The sequence below is a fragment of the Silurus aristotelis genome (assembly GCF_946808225.1).
Source record: "Silurus aristotelis genome assembly, chromosome: 8".
Taxonomy (NCBI): Eukaryota; Metazoa; Chordata; class Actinopteri; order Siluriformes; family Siluridae; genus Silurus; species Silurus aristotelis.
In genome coordinates this window covers 26,174,910-26,188,306 of record NC_139581.1, presented here as the reverse complement: position 1 = coordinate 26,188,306, position 13,397 = coordinate 26,174,910, and the positions used below count along the sequence as shown (strand labels likewise).

The 13,397-nt window shown below is 35.5% G+C and overlaps 1 long non-coding RNA gene across 2 annotated transcripts in view; it reads left to right on the top strand.

Annotated features, from left to right (window-relative positions):
- The window catches only part of LOC310730162, a 374,139-nt gene that overhangs the window by 224,988 nt on the left and 135,754 nt on the right, over window positions 1–13,397 (top strand). For both annotated transcript variants that reach the window (XR_014534742.1, XR_014534743.1), the window contains one exon: window positions 5,990–6,048. This is a non-coding gene — a long non-coding RNA (uncharacterized lncRNA). The remainder of the gene's footprint in view (window positions 1–5,989; window positions 6,049–13,397) is intronic.

Genomic DNA, 13,397 nt, shown 5'->3' with positions numbered 1-13,397 from the left:
ATAATAATGACATGCCCACTGAGCCCCACTTCTATATTTCCCACTTTTAGAAAAACTGCTTCGGATGCTTGCTGTCTTAATTCTGTTGTATGAACCATGTTGTTGTTGTGAGTTCTTCATGTTGTGTGCAGGAACATGGCCGCTGGTGAACCCAGGTGGCTACAGCCGAATCTGCGGCTGTTTCCTGGTGTGTGTGCATTCACTGACACGTGTTATGAGGGATATCGCTTCGCATTCGACACATTCAGGGGTCCCTGTGAAGCGTGTGATGCCCTCGCCTTTGACAGTCAGACACATTGCTTGTGGTGCCAGGGCTGTGACGACTGTCCTTTGGGAGACCGGTGCTATGATGGACCCCGTGATTGGTTCGGTTTTCCTCCACAAACGGATGAATTTGTTTGGGAAACAGATGAGGACCAGCTTAGACCAGTGACCGCCATTATGCGCCATGCTAACGTTTTCTCCGGAGGGAATGTGGTTAGACTCCGTTCAGAACTCTGTCTATGATCTTCCTGGTGGACTCCAGCTGGTCACCCGTGTATTCACTATGCGTCGTGCTATCTCCCTGGCTGAATCATTTGGAGCTCTTTCCTTCTCAACAAGAGCTCGAAACACCCATAGTTTCCTGTTCACGACCTTCGTCATGCAACGCACTACTGTGACATACTACACCATTACCTTAGGGGGCTATGTTCTGTGGACAACAGAACCAGCAAAACATCGGGACTGGCACTGTCGCCCTATCCTGGTTCGCAGATGCCGCATGCGTGCCATCTCAATGCAGGGTAGACGTTCCCGCTTAAAATGGTACTACGCTGTGTGGTTCGCGATACAGACTGGTCACCTTATAACCGCTCCCTTACCACATTGAATTAAGCGGTTGTCACCTGTTCCATAGCTCTACCACGTTTATGCGGACTATATTGTTTCATTTTTCATTTTCGTTTTATTTCACGTCTCATATTTACGCTGCATGTACAATCACGACTGAGGATGACCTTGGTGATGATTCCACTGTCGCGCCACTGGCGGGCAGAGTGGGAATTTTCCCTGGCACTTGACTGTCAACAGGGTTTTTCGCCCACTTCTAGTTCATCAATGTTGTGATTCAGCACGGACATTAGAGGGTGGGAGTAATGTCGATCTTTGCGTTTGCGTTTATTATTTTCGTTTGTTTAATTTTCGTTTATTTTGATCTTTGCGATCGTTGCTCTTTGCGTTTATTTTCGTTTGTTTAATTTTCGTTTATTTTTCCAATTTTAAGTGAAAGGTCGATTCTAAGTATGTTGTAAGTCTTCCACTTAATATTATTCATAATATTATCACTGAATTTGATTACTAACACTGGTGTTGATAGATTGTGGTATTCATGAGTACTAGGTTCCTTTTATCGAGGTAATGTTTCATTTAGAATAGTGTAAATAGATTGTTGAAATTGTGTACTTGTGATCATTTTACTTTTGATCATTTTTTTCCTTGGACCAACACATTCACGTGGATATAAACACACGAGTACCTGGTAAAGTGCTAGTAACCTCTTCCAGGGCTTCAACAAGACCCCCTGCGGTACGTAAAGTATCTGGGTCAGAAGAAAACAACATGTGCCAAAGAACTTTTTACTTTGGTTTTACTATTGCATTACATGATATGTATGATTGGTAACAGGTTATCACTAAAGTAAGCGGAATGTGAGACTATAAAGTCTCAGAGGGGGGAGTAATGTCGAGAAATAATTTTAATCAACCTTATCTAGCGTGTGTTATAATCAAACTAACATTTCTTTCTTTCTTTCTTTTCGGCTTCTCCCGTTAGGGGTCGCCACAGCGGATCCTCCGCACGTTTGATTTGGCACATGTTTTACGCTGGATGCCCTTCCTAACGCAACCCTCCCCAATTTATCCGGGCTTGGGACCGGCACTAAGAGTGGCTGGGGATGGTTTATAATCAAACTAACATTAATCCAACAAAAAGTAACCTAAATCAAATATAGAACTTATTAGATACAATAGAAGTTATTAGATACAATAGAAGTAGTTTTGATAACACCTATTTAACTATATGTTAATCAAGCCTTTATTTACACCAAGTATAAAATAGTAATAATAAGGTATTTACATGTGTGAGTAGGATAGAGTCTGACTGAATGTTATAAGTGTGTGGAATAGATAAAGAAGGACAGAAAACGACCTTGAGGGAGTTTAAGCATTTTTATTGGGATAGCAAGGCGGGTGGGCTGCTGCAGCTGCAGGAGACATGAAGGAGTAGCTTGGCCCAAGGCCGGGTGAAGGCACAGGAGCACGTTGGTTTGGCGCAGGAGATGTAGGGGAATAATCAGTGGGAGACCAGTGTGAAGGATAGGGAGAAAACGGTGGGGGACAGGAGCCTTCACTGCAGTTGTCATCATAAGCTCGATAGCGGGTAGCAGAGAGATCAGGAGCGGTCTGTGTGCCCATGTCGCGTGTAGCAGTGCTCTGCACTTTGCGAGGAGGCAGATAGGGATTCGCTGGAACAGTTAGGCCAGAGAGTTGTTCAAGAAAATGAGCAAGCTCAGCAGCAAGTGAGGAGAGCTGAAACTGGCGGTATTGTCTGCGAAGAAGACCCATTGGAGATATTCCAGAACGTTTGCGTGGCGGAGCTGAGCAAAAGAGACCAACGGAGATAAGATGTTAGACAGGGTAAAATCACGGTGACTGCTAGGCGCAGGCAAAGGATAACACACATTCAAGAGAAGATTCTATATACTATGTAACAATCAGTTCAGAATGCACAATTAAAATATAATCTGGGCACTTGCAGCTATTAAATAAAAGAATATAATCAAGCACATGTATACAGACAATCTAATACACTGAGATAACTCAATTCCATAAAAGTAGAATAGCAAACAGCATTATAAAAAGAGTAAAGCATAACACTTACCCATTGCAGGTGCAGGAAGACAAAATAGGCCGCAAAAATGGTGTTCACACTTGGAGGACTGAAAACAGCGTATGGTTGGATCCAAAAAAAATAAGGGCTCACTCATTTTTTTTTATATAAAATCAGAAAAAGGCCGAATATAAGGGGAATTGGGAAAAACAGGAACTCCAAATATGGTGTTGTTTGGAGGAATGAGCACCAAGGTCAAAGATAAGGGGAATTGAAAAAAAGAGGGCAAGATCGGAAAATAAGGGGAATTACTCAAGGTGAAGAAATTAGAAAAAAATAGAAGGATACGGTGGCTACAGGGTATAAATACAAGCGTGAAACAGACAGTACTTGTACTTTCTCACTTTGGCGTGCTCTATCATTTTTGATGTGCTGTTCATTTTGATGTGAGGTACCCATCTTCTATTGAGCTCATTGGAACGTGTATGGAATAAAGAAGTTTGCTTTTACTCATCTGAGACTGAGGATCCTTCATTGGCAGTTTGTGTCTATTATATTTAAGTTTTTCTAGAGTTGGCTGAGCATTATTGGGAATCTTCTGAACAAAAGAATCCACCCTCGATGTGTCGCCTCAGAGACGGGCTCTGAGTTCCGACACACCAGACAAAAAATACCCTGCGGTTTAAAATTTAAAATTCGGAGTGTAGTTACAACTATGCACATATTTTTATAGAATTTAGACCTAGAGGGTCAGGGTATCAGGGTAAGCTAAACAAAACAGTCAAATGAGTCAGATCTTCACTAACTTCAAATGAGTTGGCCCTTTTATTACTATATAGAAAGGATCTTTCCGTAGGCTCTCAAACATTTCAGCCCTGAATACTCACTTAGGCAGGCTTCTTAGGTCAACAGACCGATTAATGCACAGATTAAGGGGGTGCTGTTTTGATCCTGCTTGCATGTATCCGCTGTGGCTGATAATCAGTCAGAACTCCAAGCCTGGTTACAGCTAGAACAGGCGCTGGACACCGATACGTCGGCTCACCGACCTTGGTAGGCTTCAGACTTTGTATCAGGACATGCTAATTAAGCACAAAAGGGTGTGATGGGTTTTATGTGGGCAGAAGGAAGAGTTAGTGAGACATCAGCACTAATAGAATTACATTTTTTTTAACCAGGGCAGAAATGTAGTCGTCCACCATCACTTCCAGGTTACCTAAGGAAGAAATGCCAGTGCGTCACCTGGCCCATGGGGTCGGGAAAGGACGACCTATTAGAATTTCAAAAAGTGACAGTTTAGTAGTTGAAGATGGGGTCATTCTCATTTCTGTGAGTACTGCCGGGAGAACAACAGTCCAATTTCGGCCTGTTTCAATGCAGGCTTTAGTAGCACGTTCCTTAATGGTTCTGTTCGTTCACTCTACCACTCCAGCTGACTGTGGGTGATAGGGAATATTAAAATGGCAATCAATTGCTAAGCTTTTAGCCAAATGTTGTGTTACTTTAGAAGCAAAAGGTGTGCCGTTATCACTTTCAATCACACGAGGAATATCAAACCTAGAGATGATCTCTTTTGTTAATATTTTTACAACTGGTTTAGCGTTCTCTGTCATGCATGCAAATGCTTCTGGCCGCTTACTGAATCTGTCAACTATAACCAACAGGTTTCTCAAATTTCCTTCTGGTGGCAAATGTGTGAAATCTATCTGTAGGTGTTGGAAAGGTTGCTCAGGAAAAGTAAGTGCATCATGTCGTACAGGTCAATGTATGTTAGTTTTGGCACAAGTCAAACATGAATCTAACACTAGCTTGGTTGTTTTAGCTACATCAGCAATACAGTATAATGAGTTCATAGCCTGTGTGACTTTAGCTATGCTCATGTGTGACATCCCGTGGTAATGCTTTACCAACACTATTAAAGCTAGTTTAGGCAGAGCAATTTTTCCAACTACATTTCTAATGATACCAGCAGAATATGATTTACAGTGTTTCGAAGCCCAATACTTTATGTTCTCCATACTAGGCTGACTCTGAAGCATTTTTTTAGGTCAATATCTCGTATATTGGAGATATGTGTCATCATCGGGATCTCAGGATTTGTATGTATTGTGTCCAAATCTACTGTTTCCTTTAATGTCCTTTAATCTTAACTATGGCAGGAAGTTTAAGTATTTAAGAGGTCGCCTATGAGATTAAAATGTGCTTTGGGCTTTCCATCAGCAGTTTTAAAGTGTCTTTGCGTCCATGTTTCGGCAAAATCATGCACAACATTATAAGCATACTTAGAATCAGTGTATATAGTCACTACTTTACCTTCAGACAACTGACGCTCTTGTAAGTGCGACCAACTCTGTGGCTTGTGCAGATGTGTATGGTAATGGTTTAGCTTCAACTATTTCATCAGGTAATCTTACAACCACATATCCACATAAATACACATCAAAGGGTTTTGAACGCAATCTATCTACATATAGGCAATCCCCTTCTTCCAGGACCTTTTCTAAAAGATCGGGCCTACAAAAGGTCTCTTGTTCAATGTGTTTAAGGCAATCGTGTGCCTTGTCAAAACCATCCAAGTCAATAAAGCCTAGTAGCGTTACTACAGCTGAATGCGGCTGAGAAGAAGGCTTAATGGTTACGGTTTCTGTTGCCAAGAGCGTGATTTCATAACCAGATCTACGTTGATCTGTCATATCTTGTGTGTAGAGGTTATGTAAAATAGCTGTTACCTGATGTGAGGTGTACAGTATCAAAGGATGTGACAACACCCTTTTCTCAGCATCCTGGACAATCAGACCATCAGCAGCCACTGAACGCAAGCATGAGGGCAACCTTTGTGCTATGTTGTCTAAAGATTTGGAAAGATACGCAACAGGGCGAAATCTATCACCATGTTCCTGGGCTAGAATCCTCGCAGCCCTACCACCACGTTCGTGCAAAAACACGTGAAAAGGCTTGGCATAATTCGGAAGACCTAGACCTGGAGCAGACTGTATAGCCTTCCTGTATTTCATAGTGAAATTATGGTTATGAGTATAAAATGTCATATTTTAATAAAAAAAAAAAGCAAGTACACTTGCAAGTACACTTGGTTCAAAAAACCGCTTTCTCTTCGTCCTAGAAGCCTGAGACTTGCGGAATCGAAGTTTCAGCTGCTATGAAACTCATTTTTGACTGCAGGTTGAAGGCTTTGCCAAAAATGTGCTGTTGTTTCGATTTTGATTAATTATGACTTTCTAAACTATTTTCATTCACTTTTTGCAGTTTTCAACAGTTTTATTGAAATTATAATTATAAATATAAAACATTCATAATTTTTTAAATAACTATAATATTTTTGTGCAAAATGACATTTTGGTCAGAAAAATGTTTTGTTATATCATATCTCATCACAAACATGTAAAATTATCATGGGCAAGTGCATGCTGTTTGTGCAAATACGCTTGGTTCAAAAAACCGCTTTCTCTTCGTCCTAGAAGCCTGAGACTTGCGGAATCGGAGTTTCAGCTGCTAAGAAACTCATTTTTGACTGCAGGTTGAAGGCTTTGCCAAATATGTGCTGTTGTTTCAATTTTGATAAATTATGAGTTTCTAACCCATTTTCATTCACTTTTTGCAGTTTTAATGAAAATATTATTATGAGTATGAAAATTCATATTTTTTAAATAACTATAATATTTATAGTAAAAATGTCATATTTTGGCCTGAAAAATGTTTTGTTATATCATATCTCATCACAAACATGTAAAATTATCGTGGGCAAGTGTATGCTGTTTGTGCAAATACGCTTGTTTCGAAAAACCGCTTTCTCTTCGTCCTAGAAGCCTGAGACTTGCGGAATCGGAGTTTCAGCTGCTGAGAAACTCATTTTTGACAGCAAGTTGAAGGCTTTGCCAAATATGTGCTGATGTTTCGTTTTTGATTATTTTTGACTTTCTAACACATTTTCATTCATTTTTTGCATTTTTTATGAAAGTTAAAATTATGAAAATGAAAATTCATTTTTTTAAAATAACTATAATATTTATAGTAAAAATGTCATATTTTGGCCAGAAAAATGTTTTGTTTTATCATATCTCATCATAAACATGTAAAATTATCGTGGGCAAGTGCATGCTGTTTGTGCAAGTACACTAGGTTCAAAAAACCGCTTTCTCTTCGTCCTAGAAGTCTGAGACTTGCGGAATCGGAGTTTCAGCTGCTAAGAAACTCATTTTTGACAGCAGGTTGAAGGCTTTGCCAAAAATGTGCTGTTGTTTCGATTTTGATTAATTATGACTTTCTAAACCATTTTCATTCACTTTTTGCAGTTTCAACAGTTTTATTGAAATTATAATTATAAATATAAAACATTCATATTTTTTTAAATAACTAAAATATTTTTGTGCAAAATGACATATTTTGGTCAGAAAAATGTTTTGTTATATCATATCTCATCACAAACATGGAAAATTATCGTGGGCAAGTGCATGCTGTTTGTGCAAATACGCTTGGTTCAAAAAACCGCTTTCTCTTCGTCCTAGAAGCCTGAGACTTGCGGAATCGGAGTTTCAGCTGCTAAGAAACTCATTTTTGACTGCAAGTTAAAGGCTTTGCCAAATATGTGCTGTTGTATCGATTTTGATTAATTATGACTTTCTAATCCATTTTCTTTCACTTTTTGCAGTTTTTAACAGTTTTTTGACAATATGATTATGAAAATTAAAACTTTATATTTTTCAAATAACTATAATATTTATAGTAAAAATGTCATATTTTGGTTAGAAAAATGTTTTGTTATATCATATCTCATCACAAACATGGAAAATTATCGTGGGCAAGTGCATGCTGTTTGTGCAAATACGCTTGGTTCAAAAAACCGCTTTCTCTTCGTCCTAGAAGCCTGAGACTTGCGGAATCGGAGTTTCAGCTGCTAAGAAACTCATTTTTGACTGCAGGTTGAAGGCTTTGCCAAATATGTGCTGTTGTTTCAATTTTGATAAATTATGAGTTTCTAACCCATTTTCATTCACTTTTTGCAGTTTTAATGAAAATATTATTATGAGTATGAAAATTCATATTTTTTAAATAACTATAATATTTATAGTAAAAATGTCATATTTTGGCCTGAAAAATGTTTTGTTATATCATATCTCATCACAAACATGTAAAATTATCGTGGGCAAGTGTATGCTGTTTGTGCAAATACGCTTGTTTCGAAAAACCGCTTTCTCTTCGTCCTAGAAGCCTGAAACTTGCGGAATCGGAGTTTCAGCTGCTGAGAAACTCATTTTTGGCAGCAAGTTGAAGGCTTTGCCAAATATGTGCTGATGTTTCGTTTTTGATTATTTTTGACTTTCTAACACATTTTCATTCATTTTTTGCATTTTTTATGAAAGTTAAAATTATGAAAATGAAAATTCATTTTTTTTAAATAACTATAATATTTATAGTAAAAATGTCATATTTTGGCCAGAAAAATGTTTTGTTTTATCATATCTCATCATAAACATGTAAAATTATCGTGGGCAAGTGCATGCTGTTTGTGCAAGTACACTAGGTTCAAAAAACCGCTTTCTCTTCGTCCTAGAAGCCTGAGACTTGCGGAATCGGAGTTTCAGCTGCTAAGAAACTCATTTTTGACAGCAGGTTGAAGGCTTTGCCAAAAATGTGCTGTTGTTTCGATTTTGATTAATTATGACTTTCTAAACCATTTTCATTCACTTTTTGCAGTTTCAACAGTTTTATTGAAATTATAAATATAAATATAAAACATTCATATTTTTTTAAATAACTAAAATATTTTTGTGCAAAATGACATATTTTGGTCAGAAAAATGTTTTGTTATATCATATCTCATCACAAACATGGAAAATTATCGTGGGCAAGTGCATGCTGTTTGTGCAAATACGCTTGGTTCAAAAAACCGCTTTCTCTTCGTCCTAGAAGCCTGAGACTTGCGGAATCGGAGTTTCAGCTGCTAAGAAACTCATTTTTGACTGCAAGTTAAAGGCTTTGTCAAATATGTGCTGTTGTATCGATTTTGATTAATTATGACTTTCTAATCCATTTTCTTTCACTTTTTGCAGTTTTTAACAGTTTTTTGACAATATGATTATGAAAATTAAAACTTTATATTTTTCAAATAACTATAATATTTATAGTAAAAATGTCATATTTTGGCCAGAAAAATGTTTTGTCTTATCATATCTCATCATAAACATGTAAAATTATCGTGGGCAAGTGCATGCTGTTTGTGCAAATACGCTTGGTTCAAAAAACCGCTTTCTCTTCGTCCTAGAAACCTGAGACTTGCGGAATCGGAGTTTCAGCTGCTAAGAAACTCATTTTTGACTGCAGGTTGAATGCTTTGCCAAATATGTGCTGTTGTTTCGATTTTGATTTAATATAAGTTTCTAAACCCATTTTCATTCACTTTTTGCAGTTTTATTGAAGTTATAATTATGAATATAAAAATTCATATTTTTCAAATAACTATAATATATTTGTGAAAATTTTCATATTTTAGTCAGAAAATGTTTTGTTATATCATATCTCATCATAAACATGTAACCAGCTCATCAAGTGTATGCTGTTTGTGAAAATACGCTTGTTTCGACAAACCGCTTTTTCTTCGTCCTAGAAGCCTGAGACTTGCGGAATCGGAGTTTCAGCTGCTAAGAAACTCATTTTTGACAGCAGGTAAAAGGCTTTGCCAAATATGTGCTGTTGTTTCGATTTTGATTAATTATGACTTTCTAATCCATTTTCATTCACTTTTTGCAGTTTTTAACAGTTTTTTGACAATATGATTATGAAAATTTAAACTTTATATTTTTCAAATAACTATAATATTTATAGTAAAAAAAATCATATTTTGACCAGAAAAATGTTTTGTTATATCATATCTCATCACAAACATGTAAAATTATCGTGGGCAAGTGTATGCTGTTTGTGCAAATACGCTTGTTTCGAAAAACCGCTTTCTCTTCGTCCTAGAAGCCTGAGACTTGCGGAATCGGAGTTTCAGCTGCTGAAAAACTCATTTTTGACAGCAGGTTGAAGGCTTTGCCAAATATGTGCTGATGTTTCAATTTTGATAAATTATGAGTTTCTATACCATTTTCATTCACTTTTTGCAGTTTTTATGAAAATATTATTATGAGTATGAAAATTCATATTTTTCAAATAACTATAATATTTATAGTAAAAATGAAGCCTGAGACTTGCGGAATCGGAGTTTCAGCTGCTGAGAAACTCATTTTTGACAGCAGGTTGAAGGCTTTGCCAAATATGTGCTGATGTTTCGTTTTTGATTATTTTTGACTTTCTAACACATTTTCATTCATTTTTTGCATTTTTTATGAAAGTTAAAATTATGAAAATGAAAATTCATTTTTTTTAAATAACTATAATATTTATAGTAAAAATGTCATATTTTGGCCAGAAAAATGTTTTGTTTTATCATATCTCATCATAAACATGTAAAATTATCGTGGGCAAGTGCATGCTGTTTGTGCAAATACGCTTGGTTCAAAAAACCGCTTTCTCTTCGTCCTAGAAGCTTGAGACTTGCGGAATCGGAGTTTCAGCTGCTAAGAAACTCATTTTTGACAGCAGGTTGAAGGCTTTGCCAAAAATGTGCTGTTGTTTCGATTTTGATTAATTATGACTTTCTAAACCATTTTCATTCACTTTTTGCAGTTTTCAACAGTTTAATTGAAATTATAATTATAAATATAAAACATTCATATTTTTTTAAATAACTATAATATTTTTGTGCAAAATGACATATTTTGGTCAGAAAAATGTTTTGTTATATCATATCTCATCACAAACATGTAAAATTATCGTGGGCAAGTGCATGCTGTTTGTGCAAGTACGCTTGGTTCAAAAAACCGCTTTCTCTTCGTCCTAGAAGCTTGAGACTTGCGGAATCGGAGTTTCAGCTGCTAAGAAACTCATTTTTGACAGCAGGTTGAAGGCTTTGCCAAAAATGTGCTGTTGTTTCGATTTTGATTAATTATGACTTTCTAAACCATTTTCATTCACTTTTTGCAGTTTTCAACAGTTTAATTGAAATTATAATTATAAATATAAAACATTCATATTTTTTTAAATATCTATAATATTTTTGTGCAAAATGACATATTTTGGTCAGAAAAATGTTTTGTTATATCATATCTCATCACAAACATGTAAAATTATCGTGGGCAAGTGCATGCTGTTTGTGCAAGTACGCTTGGTTCAAAAAACCGCTTTCTCTTCGTCCTAGAAGCCTGAGACTTGCGGAATCGGAGTTTCAGCTGCTAAGAAACTCATTTTTGACTGCAGGTTGAAGGCTTTGCCAAATATGTGCTGTTGTTTCAATTTTGATAAATTATGAGTTTCTAACCCATTTTCATTCACTTTTTGCAGTATTTATGAAAATATTATTATGAATATGAAAATTCATATTTTGCAAATAACTATAATATTTATAGTAAAAATGTCATATTTTGGACAGAAAAATGTTTTGTTATATCATATCTCATCACAAACATGTAAAATTATCGTGGGCAAGTGCATGCTGTTTGTGCAAGTACGCTTGGTTCAAAAAACCGCTTTCTCTTCGTCCTAGAAGCCTGAGTTTTGCGGAATCGGAGTTTCAGCTGCTAAGAAACTCATTTTTGACTGCAGGTTGAAGGCTTTGCCAAATATGTGCTGTTGTTTCAATTTTGATAAACTATGAGTTTCTAACCCATTTTCATTCACTTTTTGCAGTATTTATGAAAATATTATTATGAATATGAAAATTCATATTTTGCAAATAACTATAATATTTATAGTAAAAATGTCATATTTTGGACAGAAAAATGTTTTGTTATATCATATCTCATCACAAACATGTAAAATTATCGTGGGCAAGTGCATGCTGTTTGTGCAAGTACACTTGGTTAAAAAACCGCTTTCTCTTCGTCCTAGAAACCTGAGACTTGCGGAGTTTCAGCTGCTAAGAAACTCATTTTTGACAGCAGGTTGAAGGCTTTGCCAAATATGTGCTGTTGTTTCAATTTTGATAAATTATGAGTTTCTAACCCATTTTCATTCACTTTTTGCAGTTTTTATGAAAATATTATTATGAATATGAAAATTCATATTTTTCAAATAACTATAATATTTATAGTAAAAATGTCATATTTTGGCCAGAAAAATGTTTTGTCTTATCATATCTCATCATAAACATGTAAAATTATCGTGGGCAAGTGCATGCTGTTTGTGCAAATACGCTTGGTTCAAAAAACCGCTTTCTCTTCGTCCTAGAAACCTGAGACTTGCGGAATCGGAGTTTCAGCTGCTAAGAAACTCATTTTTGACTGCAGGTTGAATGCTTTGCCAAATATGTGCTGTTGTTTCGATTTTGATTTAATATAAGTTTCTAAACCCATTTTCATTCACTTTTTGCAGTTTTATTGAAGTTATAATTATGAATATAAAAATTCATATTTTTCAAATAACTATAATATATTTGTGAAAAATTTCATATTTTAGTCAGAAAATGTTTTGTTATATCATATCTCATCATAAACATGTAACCAGCTCATCAAGTGTATGCTGTTTGTGCAAATACGCTTGGTTCAAAAAACCGCTTTCTCTTCGTCCTAGAAGCCTGAGACTTGCGGAATCGGAGTTTCAGCTGCTAAGAAACTCATTTTTGACAGCAGGTAAAAGGCTTTGCCAAATATGTGCTGTTGTTTCGATTTTGATTAATTATGACTTTCTAATCCATTTTCATTCACTTTTTGCAGTTTTTAACAGTTTTTTGACAATATGATTATGAAAATTTAAACTTTATATTTTTCAAATAACTATAATATTTATAGTAAAAAAATCATATTTTGGCCAGATAAATGTTTTGTTATATCATATCTCATCACAAACATGTAAATTATCGTGGGCAAGTGTATGCTGTTTGTGCAACTACGCTTGTTTCGAAAAACCGCTTTCTCTTCGTCCTAGAAGCCTGAGACTTGCGGAATCGGAGTTTCAGCTGTTGAAAAAACTCATTTTTGACAGCAGGTTGAAGGCTTTGCCAAATATGTGCTGATGTTTCGTTTTTGATTATTTTTGACTTTCTAACACATTTTCATTCATTTTTTGCATTTTTTATGAAAGTTAAAATTATGAAAATGAAAATTCATTTTTTTTAAATAACTATAATATTTATAGTAAAAATGTCATATTTTGGCCAGAAAAATGTTTTGTTTTATAATTTCTCATCATAAACATGTAATATTATCGTGGGCAATCGTTGCCCACGATTATTGTACATGTTTATGATGATTTAATTTTCTATTAAATGATGCTTATAAATATGGAAATTCATATTTTCACAATACCTATCAATTTTTTTTATTACAGTCATATTTTTGTCAAAACATGATTTGCATTTTCACTTTTTTTCATTCACTTATTGAACTTATTTTAGAGATTTTCCGATATCATATGATTTATATTTTCACAATTACTCATATTTTATGGTTAAAGGTTAACGTTTTTTTTTAAAGAAA